Source organism: Vombatus ursinus, unplaced genomic scaffold, assembly GCF_900497805.2.
Source record: "Vombatus ursinus unplaced genomic scaffold, bare-nosed wombat genome assembly UNPS02014932.1, whole genome shotgun sequence".
NCBI classification, from domain to species: Eukaryota; Metazoa; Chordata; class Mammalia; order Diprotodontia; family Vombatidae; genus Vombatus; species Vombatus ursinus.
This window is the reverse complement of record NW_020954710.1, coordinates 2,172,583-2,192,562: the sequence shown is the minus strand read 5'-3', so window position 1 is coordinate 2,192,562 and position 19,980 is coordinate 2,172,583. Positions and strand designations below refer to the sequence as shown.

At 44.5% G+C, this 19,980-nt stretch overlaps 1 pseudogene; it reads left to right on the top strand.

Annotated features, from left to right (window-relative positions):
- The first annotated feature begins 64 nt into the window (after nucleotides 1–64).
- On the top strand, nucleotides 65–19,843 carry LOC114029435 (annotated as a pseudogene).
- The last annotated feature ends 137 nt before the right edge of the window (nucleotides 19,844–19,980 follow it).

Here is a 19,980-nt window from a genome sequence, read left to right as displayed (position 1 = left end):
CAAGCTGGGGACTATCCTTCTTTTGAGAAAGCAGACAGGGAGGGTTGATTAGAAAAAGATGTGAATGAGGCGGGCTGGCCTCGTCAGCATCGAGCAAAGCTTGCAGATCAAAGTGTTCGCCTCCACATTCGTGGTTCTGCCGATGTTCCGTGAGTTTGCCAGGCCCATTAGATGTTGTAGAGGAATTTCTCTGCTCAAAATAGGACTCTCTTTGAAAATTGACTTCAGTCATGAATCCCCCCTTTCTGCAAATTCTGATTGTAATCTTTTCCCTTTAAAAGGTTAAGGTAAAGGGTGGAGGCTGGAGGGAGAAGCTTATTTCCCTGTTTTCTCTAATTAGGCAAGTGGAGACTATCAGCAGAAATATTAAACACACACACACATACATATATTGGCAACATTAAAAAGAGATGAGAGTTAGCATTTTTCATTACCATTTATTTCTTCCTATTTTCTGTTAACAGAGTAAAATACTCAGCTTCTCTGCCAATCCTAGATTCTCAATCAGGACCCCAAAGGTCATCTGGTCCAACCTGTAGCCACAGCATGATCTCCTCTCTGGCATTCCCAACAAGTAATTATCCAATCCTTTTTTTAGAGAACTCATTATCCACCCTTTCCGTCTCCCCTAGACCCCTAAAAGGCAGCTTCATTCCATTTTTGGACAGATCCAATTGTTAGGACATTTTCCCCGCTTTTATATAAGAGTTGAAACCTGCCTCTCTGTAACTCCTGTCCATCGGTCCTGGTTTTGTCCTTTGGGGCTAAACAGAATGAGTGAAATCCTTCTTCTATGCTACAACTCCATGTGTCTGCACAATGTCTCCTCTTCACCTCCCCCCCAAGAGCCCCTCTTACACACTTGAACCTCCTGAACTAATTGCTTTGTTTCCCTGCAAGACATTTAGAGCTCATGAGATTTCTGCTTAGTAGTAAGGTCTTTATGCTTCCATGTGGATGATTTCATCATTTATAAATCATTTGAAAAAGAAAGCACTTAATTCCTATGATTTGCCTGTCCCTGGAATGTTTTTTCTAAAAAAAAAAAAAAATGTTAGATTCCCCCAATCTGAAGTGAGGGCTTATCTTTACCACAAGCTTCAGGAAAGCCTAGGTATCAAGGTTTCCACCTCAGTTCAGATGATTCTAGGTCAAGTACACAAAACACCAGTAGAACCCCTCTGTTCTCGACTCAGGGATTCTGGTGGAATGATGAAGGTGCTAGGAATCCCAGGACACCATATTTGGAGCAGCAGAGAGTTCAAGGACCCTGCTGGTCTCTTTTAATCTCTTTTAAATTCCATGTTGTTTCCATCACTGGTAGCTATAGCATCATGACCACAAAGCACAGAAATGGTGTGACTGGAGCAGTTGCTAAGTCACCATGTGCCCTAGTGGGCTGAAGGAGGCTAATGGTAAGGGGAGGCCACATTGCTGCCCTGGTATGTGTTCCAGACATACCGTCATGTTAAATCAGTGGAAATGACTATTCTATTTCCCCCAACCACCAGGCGGCTGCTAACATTTCTCATGCATCAAATTTACGCCCTGCTAGAACGACCAGACAATTGGGTCAAATCCAATGAAAACCATCAACCATACCGGTGGGTTGACTGAACTAACCAGTTGTTGTACGTGACTGTCCAGGTCAGTTGGCCTTGTTCTCCTGGGAAGAGGTAACTTAATCTTTCGTCTTGTCCTGGGACCCAGGATTCCAGCAAAATGAGAAGGGATAGTTGACCATGTAGGACATGGTAGGCCAGAATGGGAAGAAATGGCCATGAGAAAGAAAGCCTTTTCAAGGGAAGAGACAAAAAAAAAATACTTTCTTTGATGTGCCAGCTGAGGTCTCAGAAGTCTGTCCTCTTTATCTCTGTCCTGTTTGCATATGCCTAAGTTGGTATACCCATTTTTTAGACTCTAAGCATCAGAGTTTTAGGTATCTTCTCCCACCCCACTCCTACCCAGTTGACTTCAAAATGCTCAGCCCTAGTGTGTTTGCTGAATCTGAGGGGAAAAAAAAAAAAGAAAGGAGGGATTGAGGTAGCCAAGTTTAGGGAGAAGGGCAGCCCGCCCTTAACTGCCTGTTACAGACCTAATAGGGAGTGAGTTGGCAAAAGCTCTGATCTCAATTAGGAACATGAAGGCAAAACTGTTCCTGGTTGGCAGTCAATTCTCCCAAAGCCATGAAATTCTTTCTCTCTTGTGTTGAGTGATACTGTGATGAAAGCATCCTTACATCCTGAGGACTTAAAAAAAAAATGTTGTTTTTTTTTTTTTCCCATGTGGCAGAACTGGACCAGTAGAAAGAATGCTGGATCTGGGTCAGAGCACCTGGCGTCAAATACCAGTTATGCCACTTACGAGTTCTGTGACCTTGGGCAAGTCACCGAACCTGTCTGGGCCTCAGTTTCCTCATCTGCAAAATGAGGAGGGTTGGATGAGTTGACCTCTAAGGTCTCTTCCGGCCCAGATGCTATGACCCCATGCTCCTCCTTTTCATTCTTCTCTTTCTCTCACTCTCCTCTATTTTTTTTCAATAATTGTTATTGTTATTGTTATTATTATTATTATTATTTTGCCTATCATGGATTCTTATGATTACCACTTTTGGAAAAAAAGATGAAGAAGGCAGCTTAAGTTTCCAAATGTGTAATTCACTAGTGAACAGTCACTCAGAAGGTTTCTTTTGGCGATATTTTCCCCGATCGCCACTCTCTTCCAAGCAATGTCTTCTCCAGCCTGCAGGAAAAAAAAAAATAAACAAAAAAAAAGTAATTTAAAAACATAGTTATATCACGCTTGTTAAGAATCCTGAATTTAGGCATTTTCTGTTGTTTCTTTCCCCATTGTTACGAGACCTGTTTGATTTAAGGTTCTTTGTTGTTGTTTTTGTTTTTTTCTTTTAGGGCTGTATAGTGTTGGGAAAAAAAAATAATCAAATTGTAAATGTCTGGTTCTCATATAATGTTTCAAAACCATTGAGAAAGCGGATGGTGCTCGTCCTGTTTCACTTCGGATTGTATATTGCTTCGGTTATGTTTATAAGTAAACTGTGCATGACTCGTGTTTAGCGGTCATTACTGTGTCTGTTTGTGAAATTTTTATGAAAAACAGAAAAAAAAAATTCCGTAGATGCACTTATGTATATGTGATTAGGTTCGACGTCCAGGACTAGAAATCGGGGACTGCTCAGATGACAAGGGGAGAGGGCAGTTCTTAATTAATTAATATGAAAATCGCTTGTGGGAGAATAAATGAGATTTTAAAAAAAGATATGAAGTGTAGAAAATCATTAAAATGAGCGATTTTTTTTTTTGCAAAATTTCATTTTGATGCTTGTGATAAAGACAAATGTACTTGTGTAGAGAAATTCCTTTAAAATAATGACTAGGAAAAGCTGATTTTGAGGGTAATGCTGTAGATTAGGAATGTATACCAAATGTAATCTTTCCAATGCTATGATGAATTTATACATGAGATTGATATGCAATAAACCTGTGTGCTTTTCTAAGACCGGTGCTGCTGACTGTTATTGTGCCGGGCCCCCAACACCTGCCCCGGAAGGAAGGGAGGAGTGGGGAGGGGATCCTCACCAGGAACAGTGAAGAGAATGCTTTCAGTCAAAGCTGTAGCTACCTCTTTTCGTGCCTGGGGCAAGTGTGCTCCAGATCTCAGAGCAACATCGTGTGGTAGAGGGAGAGAAACTCTGGGACGTAGAGAAGTTGAGGGCAGGGAAGGGGGGGGGGGGGAAGAGCTCTCACTTAGGGTGCTTTTCTGGTAGGTTCTGATTTTGACTTACTAATTTTTTTTTTTTTTAGGCAATTGGAGTTAAGTGACTTGCCCAGGGTCACACAGCTAGTAAGTGTCTGAGGCCACATTTTTAACTTAGGTCCTCCTGACTCTGGGGCTGGTGCTCGATCCACTGCGCTACCTAGCTGCCCCTTAACTTACTATTCTTGCTAACTAGGCCTGAGGCTCAGTTGTATCCACTGAGGTCAGCAGCCTATAAATTTCACTGCCCTAGGACACAGCCCTTATCGCGTTGGCCTTGTTGTGGTTTTGGTATTAACATTAGGTGAAAAAGAAAATGAATGCTCTTCACTCTACCCATCCATCCCTTCACTCCCCCCCACTCCACTCCGGCATGAAATGGAATACTCCCATCCCTTTTCCTATGGTCTAGTGAAGCCCCTCCCCCCTTTCCTTCAAGACCCAGCCATGGGTCTCTTCCATGGTTTTTCCATCCTAACACTTCTCACTTTCCCTTGAATCACAATTATCTGGTGTACATCTCATTCTCTCCCTCTCATGCCAGTTAGATAGTAAGCTGCCTCTTTTGTAGTTTTTCATCATATCTCTTCCCTTTCTAGTAGAGGGAAAGGTCTCTGTCATTAGAACCCTAACTAGCAATGTTGGGGCCCGGAGCAAAGATCACAAACAGAACCAGACCCATGGCAAGTAGCAGGAAGCATACCCTCAAATCAGCTAGCAGTACATATATACATGTATGTACGTATCTATGTACACACACACACATATACATGTGTGCTTATGATAAAGACAAATGTGCTTGTATAGAGATTTCCTTTAAATAATGACTAGGAAAAGATGATTTTGAATATAATGCCATAGCTTAAGAATGTATATGAAATGTAATCTTTCCAATGCTATGATGAATTCATATACAAGATTGTGTGTGTGTGTGTGTGTATAAATATATATATATATACATACACATATATTATAAATAAGAGAGAGGGGGAGCGGGAGAGAGAGAGACTATGATCTCATCTGTCTAAAGAACCTCCTATTAAAACTTTCTGAAGTGTGACCCCCTCATTTTACAGATGACAGAAGTAAGGCACAGAAAGGCCAAGCAACTTGCCCAGGGTCATACAATTAATTAAATGCATGGGGTAGAATTTGAAACCAGTTCTGACTGACTTCTAAGGCAACTCTTGAACTACTATCCAGAGGTGTCGAACATGGCACTGAACATTTGGTCCACAACTAGGTAAGAATATACTTGAGAATTTTTTTTTTTTTTGTAATTGGGGTTAAGTGACTTGCCCAGGGTCACACAGCTAGTAAGTGTCAAGCGTTTGGTCTGGGGCCATATTTGAACTCAGGTCCTCCTGACTTCAAGGCCAGTGCTCTATCCACTGCGCCACCTACCTGCCCCAAGAAATATTTTTTTAAAAAAATAAAAATAAAATACAACATAATGTTAATTTGTGGTTTTCTAAGTCAATATGTGGACATCAAGAAACCTTATGTATGGTTTAGTGGCCCTATTTCTACTTGGGTTTGACACTGATTTTTGCTGTGCTGGCTTCCATCATTCTATACTTCTCTTAAGAGCATCATAGTTACTGAGGAGTTGCTGATTTGCATTTGGAGACAGGATTTCTCTTTCTTTTTTTCTTTCTTTCTTTTTCTTCCTTCCTTCCTTTCTTCTTTCTGTTCCCTTTCTCACTGTCTCTTAATATCTGTTTCTCTGTCTCTCTGTCTCTCTCTGTCTCTCTGTCTCTCTCTGTCTCTCTCTTTTCCTCCCTCCTTCCACCTGCTCAATTACTCTGTGTTCGTCTCTTTCTCTCTGTCTCTCTGTCTCTGCTGCTCTGTGTCTCTCTGGCTCTCTCTGTGCATCTCTCTGGATCTGTTTCTGTCTCTCTCTCACACAAGCTCCATGAGGACAGACTATATTTCACTTTGTGTCTTTGTATCAGCACTGCTTCAAATAATGCCTGGTATCTAGTAGGCGCTTTAATAAATGCTTGTTAAATCTAATCAAACTGAAGATCTAAGTCCCTCTCTGCTGCAGCCTTGAACGAGTCATTGGACATTTCTCAGCCTCAGCTTTCTCACCTCTAAAATGGACATAATAGTACTTGGTTTTCTGGTGGAAAGCTCTGTTTGGTTTAGGGGGTCCCCGCACACCTCCGGAGCTTTGTTCATTTTTTGTAGCCAGTGGGCCCCCACCTCCATTCCTGGTCCCTTGAGTTTTCCACCCCCTCTCACGGCCTAATCAAAGAAAAAAGCACATGTGGTCTCTGCCCCCCACCAGCTGGTAATTTAAGTACCCAATCTCGGACAATAAAGGGCTTTTCCACACATACCAAGATATTCAGTTGCATCCCCATTTCGAGCTGTCGTGGGAGATCGTTAGAGAAGTCGTGGCCGGCTGCTTCACAGTCCTAGAGAAGCCCCTCCCTGTCTACTAGACTGTCCGGCCCTAAGTCGGACAATGGTTCCTTCCACAGACTTCTACAAGAGGCAGGGACCCCTTGAGCAAAGGATGCAGGCAATTCAGCGCCATCCGACTCATTCCACTGAGAACTGACTTCTCAGCTACTGTTGAGCGTGGAGAGAGGGAGTGGGCAAAGGGCCAGCCTTCGGGGATCTAGTCCTGACGCTGCTACATCCTAGCTGTGATTATTTCCCTTATCAGAACCCCCAGAAAATTTCTTTAAAAGTAGCAGAGTTGTTGGTCCACTTTAGCTGAAGAGAATTTTCACACGTCAAAAAAATCACAGTCTGGACACCTTCCGCCATCCCTCCCAAAATCGCTTCAGATGAGATTTTGGGGATCCAGGGACAAAAATGAAACACAGCCCCTACTCTCAAGGAACTGATATTCTACTGGGGAGATTTTTTTTTCCTTTTGGAACTGATCTATGATTTCACTGATACAAGGAAATACTCCTTGAGGAAGCTTTGAGGCATTTAGACAAGTACCTGGTTGGTAACGTATAGTCTCTTAGAGGTAAAGTTGCTTGTCCAGGGCCACACAGCCAGGCTGTCATGAATGTAGGTCTCAAACCCAGGTCTTCCTGACTTTGGTAGCTAGCTTGCTACCACCCTGCCCCCTTACCCCACACTGCCTTTAACTGGGGAAGATACGACAAAGTAAACTGGACAAAAGTAAGATAATTGGAGGAGAAGTCAGGCGTTTACAACTAAAGGAGATCAGGAAAGTGTTCCTGGTTGGTGGTGATGCTTGAGCTGAGCCTTGAAGGAAGCTAAGGTTCCTAAGAGGCTGAGGTGAGATGAGAGAGCTCAGGTGGGTGGGGGGGAGCTTGTGCAAAGGTGTGGAGGTGGGAAAAGAAATTCTGAGTTTGGGGAAGTTGCTTCAATTTCTACTGCTTCTGTGTCCTCATCTGTAAAATAGGGGAGGGAGATTGGACACGATCGCCTCATAGGTCCCTTCCTGCTCTAAATTTATGATTCTAGGTCCAAAATCTAGGGAGTTGTGACTTTAAAAAAAATCTGTCTCTCTCACAGAAAAGCACGTCTCCATGGGGAGATGTTAAGGTGGGGGGTGGGGAGAAGAGGGGGAGAGGTGGCTAAGGGTTGGGGAGTGGAGGGATTGGAGGAAGCATTTGAATATTTCAAGATTATTTTTCCTCCTGATGTGACTAACAAAGAACCAGGCACAGTCTCAAGCTATGGTGGTCAGACATGCAGCTTTCAGGGGGAGCTCGAGGTACAAAAATGACTTGAAAGCCTTCTCTCTGGGAAATATGTTTCCCTTCTCTTAGGACAAATGATGTGAATTACAAAACTGATGAATGGCCCGCGTTTCAAGAAGTCATTCAGAGTGATCAGATGACAGGATCCGACGTCCCACACAATAGCACCTCCCCGGAGTTCGGCGTGTTAGGGTTTTAGTCTTAGCTGAATGACTGCAAGTGAAAATCCTCCCATCTTTGTTCCGTCTGGCAACCTTTCTCCTTATTAGCCCTGGAGGGGAGAGGGAAAATCTATTGGATAAGAGAACTATCTGATAATAGAGCTATTGTGAGGGGGACCCCAGAGGAAAAAAAAGAGAACCGAGACTTTAAGAGAATATTGCTGACAAGTGGACTTTGTCTGCCCCAGCCCTCGTAGCTCACCAGAGAGTGATGAGAAAAAGGCTTCATTTGGGAAAAGGGGAAAGGGGGGAGGGGAGAGGAGGGAAATCAATGAGGGCGGGATGGGGGGGGGGGGGAAGGCTCAGAGAAATGGGTCAAAGAAAGATCTGTTTTCTATTTTTTTTTAATGGTTTTTAAAGTTACCGATTAGATTCTTCTGGGGTCTAGTCTGTCTACTCATTCTTGACAGAGATGGCTATTTCCAGCGTTGATGATGGTGTTTCGGCCAGATGTAAGACTTGTCAGCCATCCACATGGGGTATTGCCAAAGAGAGAGGTGAGATGGCCTCCGAGGACCTTTTCAGCTCCAGATTTGTGGTCTTGTGGTCCTCTGATACCTGTGTGGCCTTGGACAAATGACCTCTCGGTGTCTCTTATCCTCCCTTGTAAAATGAGGGCATAGCTGGAAATGGCCTCTGAGGCCATTTCTGGATGTAGTCATCTATGGTTCTGAAATCAGAAAAGCACCTGCTGTATATGTAAGGGCAGAAATGACCGTTCCCGGATGAGTTCCAGTGCAAGGACACGCAGGTAAGGAGATGGTCCTGTACCCCGGTGAAACGATCAGGAGATGGGAGACCTGAAGCAACTGACGAGAGCCGCACCTCCCTGGGACCCCTTACCAGGACATCAGAAGACCCTAGGAACACAGATTGAGAGCTGGAAAGTGGTCCTCTTATCCCACCCTCCAAATTTGACACATTAGAAAACTGAGGACCAGAGATTAGATGACTTCCCAAGATTACACAGGTATTAAATGGCCAAGCTGGGATTCAAACTCAGACCCAGTGACTCCAATCTAATGCCCTTTCTTCCTTACTGGGAACCATTATCCAGATGAAGGCAGGAAGGAACGACAAAAGTTGTTTTGTTGTTCAGTAGTGTACAGCTCTGTGACCCCATTTGGGGTTTTTCTTCTCCAGCTCATTTTACAGATGAGGAAACTGAGGCAAACGGGGTGAAGTGACTTTCCCAGGGTCACCCAGCTAGTAAGTCTCTGAGGCCAGATTTGAACTCAGGAAGATGAGTCTTCCTGATTCTAAACCCAGTGCTCTATGCACTATGGCGCCACCTGGCTGCCCCTTTATTCATTACCATGAACCATTATCAGGATTAAGGCTGGAAGGAACCCCAGGCATTGTAGACAAAGCCCTGGAGTCAGAGAACCCAGGTTCCAATCTCATTTCCAACACTACCTGTGTGATTTTAGGGGGAAATCACTTCCGCTCCCTTGGCCTCCGCTTCCATCCCTGCCATCTCTAGATCTATGAACTGAAGTCTTCTATTTCCCAATAATGAAAATAGAATCTCTCAGACACAGTTCAATGCCATGAAGCTGTCGTGACCCACCTGGGCTTTGGGGAAGAGATGAGGAAATGCACCTCCCTCCTTTCCTTATAGAGGTGGGAGCTGTGGACTTCGCATCTCATCCATTGACGTGGCTTTGTTAGTGGGGCTCCCTTGGAGGCAAGGGAAGCATCGCCGGTAGATGGGGTGGGGATATGGCTGCGTGGAAATGACGGTGATATCCATGAATTTTAAAAATAAAGTGGAGGGCCATAGATTTAGAGCCAAAATGAGACCATCTAGTGCCATCACCTTATTTTGTACATGCGGAAACTGAGACCCAAGAAATCCAATGATTTGTCCAAGGTTGCACAAGTTAAAAAAGTAGAATGTGAACCCAGATCCTCTACCTCCAGAGCTAGTCTTCTTTCTACTGTACTTTGCTATCATCTAGTTCACTCTCTCATTTTACGGATGAAGAAACTGAGGCCCAGAGAGAAATGATTTACCTGAGGTCACACAGGAAATAAAAAATGGAACCAGTATTCTAAGCCTCGTATTCTGCCTCCAAATGTACTATGGTCTCCCTTCAATCCAAGAGTGTAAGTGCTTTCTATCTGTATAGGGCCATCAGAGACCAATGGACCTCCGGAGGAAAACTGGGGACCATGAAAATCACTTTACCTGCCCTGAGTGAGGCCTCTGTACTTTTCAGATTCTAAAGCACCCTCCATGCCTTTGTCAGGCTGGCCTCCCTCCTCAGAATGCCCTCCCTGACCTTGGCCTCTTAGAACTCCTGACTTCCTTCAGAGGATAGCTTAGGATGCTGCTTCTGATCCCCTCCATGCCCTCCTATACCCTGGAAATTACTTTGTATGGATTTTTATTTACTTAGCTGTGTAGGAACTGCAACCCGCCCCTCCACATGCACCCCCATAGTATTCTCAAACTTTAATGGTTTTCTTTTTCCAATGCAACATTTATTGAGCGCCAGCTGTGTGCAGATTATCTCCAAGTTTTCCTGTTTCTTCTTTGTTTATATCCTGTGATACATAGAAAGTGCTTAATAAATATGGGTGGAAGGAAGGAAGAGAAAGAAAGAAATGAAGGAAGGAAAGAAGAAAAGGAAGGAAGAGAGGGAAGGAAGAAGGAAAGAAGAAAGGAAAGAAAGGAGGAAGGAAGAAAAGGAAAGGAAAAAAGGAAGGAAGAGATGGGAGGAGGGAGGGGGAAGAAGAGGAAGGAAGGAAAGAAGAGAGAGAAGGAGGGATGGAGAGAAAGAGGAAGGGAGAAAGAAAGGAAGGGAAGGAGGGAGGGAGGAGGGAAAGGGAGACAGTCCCAAGAAGCAGTCATATTCCCAGGAAGTAGTCAATGAGATGCCTTTGAACTTTAGAGAGGACTGTGCCAAGCTGGTGGGGCATCTGGCAGGGAGCTTTGCCCTGGGCTCATCAGCAAGGTCACACTGCGTGCCAGCCAGTGTCCTCCCGCTGCCAAAGGGATGAGTCCCCAGCCCCCACCTCACCAAGGGGAACAGACATCCCCTGTTCGGCCACTGCCCTCCTCTCCACCCACTGGTCCCTCTCCCTTTCAGAGCCAAGACATAAAAGTTTCTGTCAACAGCCTTGCTAATAACCTCACTGCATCATATTGAGGTCACCGCAGAGACCTCTCCTGGCCCGGTCCCCAGTGAAGCCTGGCATTATGTAATAGGTCAAGGAAATAAACTGAAGAGAGCGTGACAAGGGATCCTGTTGTGGGCAAGAGACCTCCCACTCCAAATGCTTCTTCAAGGAAAAGGGGCGGCTTGCTGCCCTCTCGGACAGAGACAATGCAAGGCTATCTCCCGCTGGCAGGTGCACGTCCTAAGCCTGAGATGAGGGGGAGGGGCAGAATCAGATTCAGAAAACAAATGGGGGGGATCAGAGTTAAGTGAATGAGGGGGGCTCAAGTTGGAGTCAAGAAAACCTTCAGAGCCTCCCCCAGAATCCCCATCAAATTCAGAGTCCGCTGATGTCATAGATCCCAGCAGGAGATGGATGTCTATTCATTGTGGATGTTGTGGAAGGGTGTGTTGTTCCAGAGTGGACTAAGCGGTCTCTGAAACCCGCAATACCTCCTATTCCCTCAGATCTGGGAAGATCAGGCTGGGGGAAAATCAGAGGAGGCTCAGGCTGAGAATCAGCGGGCAGGCAAGGGCTGATTTTTCTCCCATACTCTTAGACCAGGCTTCACTTTCCGGGCTGGAAGGAAGGGAATCAAATCGTAGTTACTCTGACCTTCTTCCAATCGTAGGATTGACGAATGACGTGGACACTGACTAGACGTATAAAGATCCGGGGTGGTTGGGGGATAGGGGGACATGGGGAGGGGTAATGAGATCACTGGAACTGGACTCAAAAAACCTGCGTCTGAGAGCTGGCGCTGCTGGCCGGCCCTTGCCCTTGGGGAAATCAGGTTACTCCGGGCCTCAGTTTCCCTTCCTGTAAAATGAGAGGGCTGAAATCTAACTCTAATTCCAGCTCTGGCATTCTAAGGTTCTATAACGTTTTTGATTCTTTTCCGCCAAAGCTTCGTTGTTCCCAGGAACATTGAACTTTTTGAGTTAGAGGAGAGATGCACACCTCTGCCTTCCTGGCAGATACCAGAGGGACTCATGAGACGGAATTGACATGATCTCTGCAGAAAATGTTTAGGTTTAAAGGATGCCAATGGGAGGAGAGTCTGAAGACAAAAGTCACCAACATATTTTTTTAGAAATTTGTGGGGAAAATCTGAGACAAAAAAAAAAGTTGCTTCCTCTTCCCCTTCTTAAAAAATTCCTCCCCCCTTTTCCTTCTATGTAATTTTCACTTATCCTTATATATATAATTTTATCCTTATATTTAATTTACCATATATGTAATTTTCATTTATCCTAATATATAATTTTCATTTTCCTTACATGTAATGCAACAGTGGCCAATCATGAAACATTTATGGGGAATAGCCTCTGATACAAATAAAGTTGAGACAGCTAGATGGTATAATACCTGAGTGTCAGGTAGGCCGAATATTGACTTAGAAAACCACAAATTAACATTATCTGTGCTGTATTGTATTTTTTACTTATTTTTGTTAAACATTTTGTTAAGCAGTGACATTTTAATCTGGTTCTGCACTCAGGAGTGTTGGGAGATGGGAGTAATACTCTCGTGTAAGGGATAGAAGTGCTGGACCCAGAGTCAAGAAGATATCAGTTCAAAAACTGCCTCCGAGACTTCCTGGGTAAATCACTTTAACCACTGCCTGCCTCAGTTTCTCTATCCACCTCCCAGGGGTGTTGTGAGGATGGAATGAGATATTTGAAAAAATCTTGGAGCACTCTATAAATGCTAGTCATGGATGTGTATCTAATGTGAAGGGGTTGGATTGGAAGGTCTATATCCCCTAGATTCTGTGGTATCCATAGATGTACCCTGCCTGCTCCCTCCTTTAGGAGAGCCTGTGGCTGGAGAGAATTCTCTTTCTCTGTAGAGGTCGTTGTGGGTGTGCTATGCCCGAGAGCGGCCACCAGAGGACAGAGTGTCCCCAGATTTCCATACTGGCAGCTAGTGGTACTACCATAGATTTAATAATAACTGACTCCTTTCAGGTTTGCAAATGCAGGTTTGCATACATGATAACATTTGTGTATGTTATCTGACCCTGGAGCCAAAGAAGCCAGGTTCAAATCTTGCCTCTGATTCTTACTGTGTGTCCTTGGGGACTTCCCTTAACTGTCTCATTCCCTATACAGATTGTAAGCTCCCTTGGGTCAGTGCTAAGACATGGGGTGGAGGGAAGGATTGAGAGGAAGGAAAAATAAGCATTTATTAAATGCCTACCATGCACCTGGCACTGACTGTGCTAAATACCTTTACAAATGTCATCTCATTTGATTTTCACAACAACCTGGGAGGTAGGTACTACCATTACCACCCATTTTACAGTTGAGGAAACTGAGGCAGATGTGAAATGATAACAACAACTAACACTTATTATGTGCCAGTAGTTGTACTAAGTGACTTACAATTATTATCTCATTTGATCCTCACAACAATTCTGAGAGAGAGGTGCTATTATTATCCCCATTTTACAGATGAGGAAACTGACACAAACAGAGGTTAAGTGACTTGCCCAGGATCACACAGTGAATAAGTGTCTGAGGTTGGATTTGAACTTGGGTTTTCCCAAGACTCCAGACCCAACACTCTAGGCACTGTGCCATCTTGATGCATATGCCTTCTTTAATAAATACTTGTTCATATGCCCAAAGGGCTATAAAAATGTGCATAACCTTTCACCCAGTAATACCACTTCTAGATCTGTATCCCAAAGAAATCATAAAAATGGGAAAAGGACCCACACGTGCAAAAATATTTATAGCAGCTCTTTTTGTGGTAGCCAAGAATTGGAAATTGAGGGAATGCCCATCAATTGGGGAATGGCTGAACAAGTTGTGGTATATGAATGTCATGGAATACTACTGTGCTATAAGAAATGAGGAGCAGTTCCCCGTGCCACGGCTGCATTAGGCGTCAGGGAGCACGAGGAACTGGCATTGTTCTACAGAGGTACCAGGCAGAGTGATGATTCTGACATATGGGATGATACAGCATTGATAAAAGCATATGACAAAGCTGTGGCATCATTTAAGAATGCTTTAAAGAATGGTGAAATTTCTGGAACTTCAGACAAAGTGCTGGACCGAAAAGAAAAAATATTAAGAACAGAAACAAGAAAAAATGTAACCCAGACCCACTGAAAAAGTGAAAAGTGGTGATTCCTGTTGTGCAGTTTGGTTTGAAGATGGCAACATATATCCAGCTACTATTGCTTCAACTGATCTGAAAAGAGGAACATGTGTAGTAGTTTACACTGGCTACAGAAATAAAGAAGAACAGAACTTGTCAGAACTTCTTCCAAGCAGCGAAGGAGTTGGTGATGAAGAACCTATTCATGAAAATGAAAGTCAAAGTCAGTATTCAGCAGATGAAAGTGAAAAATCCTCCAGATCACCTGGAAGTAAACAGAATCGTATCAAATTCAAAGCTGCCCATTGGGAATTCTTATTTCCCTCCTCCACTACCACTTCCTCTCCCAGTGCCAGGGCTAGGCAAGCCTGGGCTGGAATTCAGTGGCCCACCACCCTCCCTCACAGGCTGGCCCCCACCTTTTCCTTCAGGACCACCATTGATTTCCCCACCACTTCCCCTGTCTCCCGATTCTCCTGAAGATGCTGATACTTTGGGAAGTGTGTTAATAGTCTGGTAGATGAGTGGTTATCACACTGGTTACTCTCTGGGCTTAAAACAGCATCAAAAAGAAGGAAGGCACCAGCACTTCAAGTAAAGAGTCCAAATCTCTCCCAAGCAGAGTGGTATTTTATCCTGTCCTGGTTGCCATGAACAAAGTTGTTTTGTTTTTTTTTTCCCCTCCTCTAAGAAGACTTGACTGGAGAGCGCAATCCATTGTATAATTGTTGAATATGTTCTACCGTACACAGGTTTTTAATTTCTTAATCAGCAAAGTATATTTAGAAAAAGGATTTTGAATAGTTGAATAAAACAGTGAGAATGTGAAAGTCCTAAATGTTGAAAACTCTTAGTCAACTTTATTTTTATGTTAATAAAGTTTTACTTTTCAAAAAAAAAAAAGAAATGAGGAGCAGGTGGATTTCAGAAAAACCTGGAAAGACTTGTATGGACTGACGTTGAGTGAAGTGAGCAGAACCAGGAGAACGTTGTACACAGTAACAGCCACGTTGTGCGACGACTAACTTTGATAAACTTAGCTCTTCTCAGCAATACAAGGATCTAAGACATCTCCAAAAGTCTCATTGATGGAATGCTTGGGTACTTGTGTTTGGGTACTTGTGTTTGTACTTGGACCCTAATTTCTCCCTAGTCTCAGAAACACTGTCTCTGACAATCACTACCCAGCCCAAGGACACTGTGCCTAGCAATTACTCATGCATGGGCCCCAGCAAGACCCTTATCTCTCTCCCTGGTGCAGCTACACAAAGCTGGGTGAGAGTGCTGGGTTGCTCAGGCCCCAGCCCTCAGATCATGTCTCTGGAAGCCTCCCAATTCCTTAGTAAGTTCCTGTCTTGTGAGAAAGCTTTCCCTTGTTGCAGAGCATTCTCTCATCAAGACAGAGGGAGATGGGTGCCTTGCCCAGCCCGAGGAGTTTTGTCCTTGGCTGGCCCAAGGATTCTTCCTCCTGCCAGACTCCCAAGATCCATATCTCTGTCGTCTCCCTCCCTGTCTGGTATACTTTCTGTACTTTCCCATCCATAGCTCCCAAAGACACCTGGAACTTTAGATTACCTCCTTAGTGTCCCCGGCATTCCTTTCCCATGCCCTTTTCCATATAAACCCTAACTCCATCCTCAGTCTCTTGCAGGTTCCTTAAGAATCCTTGCCTGCTGAAAAACATGATGATAAATCTTTGCCACCTTGACTTAAAGAATGCTTGAGTCTGTGAATTCATTCCAGATGACCCGTCCTGTACTCTGGTCTTTGAGGGGTCTCAACCTCTCAGACCGCAACATCATGATGTAAAGTGCTATCCACATCTAGAGAAAGAACTATGGAGTCTGAATGCAGATCGAAGCATACTATTTGCTTTTTTTCCCTTCTGTTTAGTTTTGTTTCTTCTTTCTTGTGGTTCCTCCCGTTGGTTCTAATTATTCTTTACAACATGACTAATGTGAAAATAAATAAACAAATACCTGTTCAAGGACTGATGGTCTTCATAATATCCCTGTAAGGCAGGCCCTTTATCATCCCCAGTTTTACAGATGAGGAAACTGAGGCTCTATATAGGAATAATAACAGTAACTCCTCTACTAGGTAGTCATTGAGTGGTCTGTTGGGGGGGATCAAAAAGATAATGGACAGAAAGCATTTTGTACAGGGTCCTACGGTTAGTAATCCATCAATCAACATTTATTAAGCACCTACTATGTACCAGGGCAGCTAGGTGGCACAGTGGGTACAGCTCCAGGTGTGAAGTCAGGAAGACTCATCTTCCTGAGTTCAAATCTGGCCTCAGAAACTTACTAACTGTGTGACCCTGGGTAAGTCACTTAAACCCTGTTTGCCTCCATTTCCTCATCTGTAAGATGAGCTGGAGAAGGAAATGGTAAACCTTCTCCGGTATCTTTGCTAAGAAAATCCCAACTGGGGTCATGGAAGGTCGGTTGTGACTGAACAAGATTTCACATAATTCATATTGCCTCTATCCATTGTACCACCCAGATGCCTCTGCTATGCAAACATTTAAACACTATATGAATGTTATTATTATAATATAATATTATGTACATAATTATTATATATGTATATAATGATGTATATAATAAAAATATATTATATATGTATATAATTATTATATATTGTATATAATGTATGTAATTATATAATTATAACATTATAACATAATTATATGTTATAAACTATTATTATAGCAGTAGCAGAATTTCAGAACAACAAAAAGGCTAAAACAATTCATTTGAAATGTTCTGTAAACATTTAAGCACTACAAATTATTATTATTATTATTGTAGGAGTAGTAGAGAAAATTTTAGAGCTAGAAGCAGCAGCAGACTTGGATGAAAAGCAGTCTCTGTTGCCAGCTACTGGACATGTTTTCCCATCAACCCAAGGTCCTTTCAGACACCCCAAACCTGAGGGGTCTCCGAGGAAGCCCAGGGTGGCCATGTGGCTCCAGAACATAAACACCTGTTGCTAAAACCCAGCACCAACCACATCTGCCTGGCCGGTGCTGGCACAGCCTCTGGGACCCTGCAATGCCCTTCCTGAAGCAGCAGAGGGCACGCGCAGCCTCCTCTCAGCAGGTTTGGGCACAGGCGGGACCGGGAACGATGGGCAGAATCCAATGGGAGAGAACATTCTTCCCCGTCTGATATCGGAAAATGAGATCTCTAACTTTCTATGCACGGAGAGGAAAAGGCCCGGAGGGGAAGTGGTGGAAAGAGCGCTGGCCTCTTGGGTCAGCTGACCTCCACCAGATGCAAGAGATCGGTGTAATTAATGGAAAGGATGCTGGATTTGGCAGATGGAGAATCCGGGATCAACCCCAATTCTTGGTCCTTGCTACTGGTGACTTCTGACAAGTCATTTCCCCTCTTGGACCTCAGTTTCCCCAACTGTAAGATGAGGGGTGACCTCTGAAGTCCCTTCCAGCTCTGAATCTATGATCCTATGACCGCTCTGTGCCTCAGTTTCCCCATCTGTAAAATGAGGGGGGCTTCTGAGGTCCCTTCCAGCTCTGGGTCTAGGCTCTAATGGTACAGCAGGGACTCAGAGCCGTAAGGGAGCTGGGGGACTCCAGGGAAGGAGGCCCAGGTTGAGGGTCAGAGGGGACCTCAGACATCATGGCCCTGAAAGGGATTCCTACTGTCACATACCCAACGCTCGGGCGTCCAAGGTGGCTACTTGGAGACCCCCCCAGGGAAGGCAAGACCGCCATCTCTCTTGTGTGCCCCGTTCACTTTTGGACAATTTTGGAAGTCTCTTTTTTTCCTCTGGCATCAAGCCTACATTTATTTCTTTGTGACTTCCCCCTCTGCTCTGGGCTCTGCTCTCTGGGGCCTTCTCCAGGCCAGCCCTTCAGATGGTTGCAGCTGGCCAGCTATATTGTCCCGCTGGAGGCTCATCTTCTCCAGGTTAAACACTTCGGATTCCTTCCATAGATCCTCCTGGGGCTTGGACTTGAGGGAGGCCCTTCACAACCCCTCTGGACGCTGCCTGGCTTCTCAGTGGCAAGCACCAGCTGAGGCCAACAAAGAAAAAAGGGGGGGGCGTAACTAAAAGGTTAGTTGATCAGCGAGAAAACAACCAGCTAGCTGCACCAGAGCCCTGATTTGGGTGCTGTGGAAGGCTGCAAACTAATGGGAATCAGAGGACGAACTCTGCCCTTTCCTTCTCTTCTCTAGGCCTCTCTTTCATCATCTGGAGGATTAGATTGTAAGCTCCTAGAGGGCAGGGACTGTCTTGTGCCTCTTTTTGAATCCTTACCACTCAGTGCTTGGCACATAGTAGGTGCTTAATGTTTATTGATGCCCAGCACTTAGCACACCCTGCACATAGTAGGTGCTTAATAAATGCTTATTTATTGATAGACTGAAAGAATTGGACTTTGCAGCTATAAATCTAGGATCCCAAATATGAAGCCCTCTCCCCAAACCTAACACAGTCACTGGCACCATGAATTGAAGAATGACATTCATAGTGCAGAGGACCTGGCCAGAAGAATCAGAATCCAGACAGCCCGGGGTTCAAGCCCCACCTGTGAGGCAGACTAGCTTCCTGACCTTGGTTAATCCCTTCCCCATCCCTCAGTGCCCAGCCCCCACTCCCCACTCCCAAGGCAGCTCTCTAGGAATGCCTAATTTGCTTTGGAAAATTGAGTTCCTTCACCCATCGAACTCCTCCCACTAAGGAAATCCCAAGTCCCAATAAAAGAAACCAATCGGGTGTTTTCTGCCCCAGCATCTAGAATGGGGTCCCCAGTTCTTGGCATCATATTTCATGAAGAGGCATGGACAACTGAACTTGTTAAAAGAACAGACACTGCTAATTTTATAGCCTAGGGAAGGTTTAAGGGGAGAGAAAAAGAATAAACCTCCATCACATGGAAAAGGTAACCGGAAGGACTCTGCTGACCCACAGCATGGAGAGATGAGGTAGAGAAAGCTTTGGGTATAGAGAGGAGGTAGTTGTTTCCCTGGGGCCCAGAGAAGTGCACAGCTACCAGAGCTGTTCAGAGAAGGTCAGGAGGCTTGGGGAAGGGTAGATAAGAACTGGGGGGGGGGGGGGGAAGCAGAGGGGAGGACAACATGAGATCACAGATTTGCACAGAAAGACAAATCAATCATAGACATTTATTGAAGACCTACAGCATTAGTGGTTCTTACATAACCTGAGTCTGAAAACTTGTTTTTTTTAAAAAATATATTAACTATTTAAATTCAATTGGTTTTCCTTGTAATCTTACATATTTTTGTTACATGCATTTAAAAACGCGATTCTGGGAAGGGGTCCATAGCTTTTTCCAGACTGCCAAAGGAGTCCAAGACATAGAAAAGGTTCAGAATCCCTGGCCTAGGTTCCCTACACTGAGTTAGTTGCTGTTGCATCTAGAGAGAAAAAGGTCCAGTCCAGAACTGCCCACATGTAAGCTTACCCAAATATATGCACGGGTATAGAAAGAGATAAATTGGAAGACACACATATGTAGGCATGCATACATATGCACACACAATAAAACATGCAGGCATACATACACATAAACACACACACAAAACTTGCAAACATATGTGTGCAAGGATAAACAGATGCATAAGCCGTATTTGTAGACACAGGCATGCATGTGAATTCCCATGCACAGACGAGCATAAATCTGCATATGCATTCAGATCTCCATGCATTGCCCCTGGCGTGCAAACACTCAAATCAACAAGGCACACTTATGGATTCTTGCAGACATAGACGTGCACACGTACCCACACATTCTTAAAGCGTACTCAGAAGTTGGAGAAGACGGAGAGGGGGCACCTAAGCCGAGTTGGAGAGGTGAGGGGGCCCAGTGCGGGGTCATGAAGCACAGCAATCAGGGCGCCTCCTAATTCCGGGGGAGGGGGAGGGGGCTCGCTGCGCGGAGAACGCCACGAGAGCCGGGCCCAAGCTAGCGCGTGCTGCGCGTGAGTCCCCGAGCTCGGGCAGCGGATTTTGCCCCA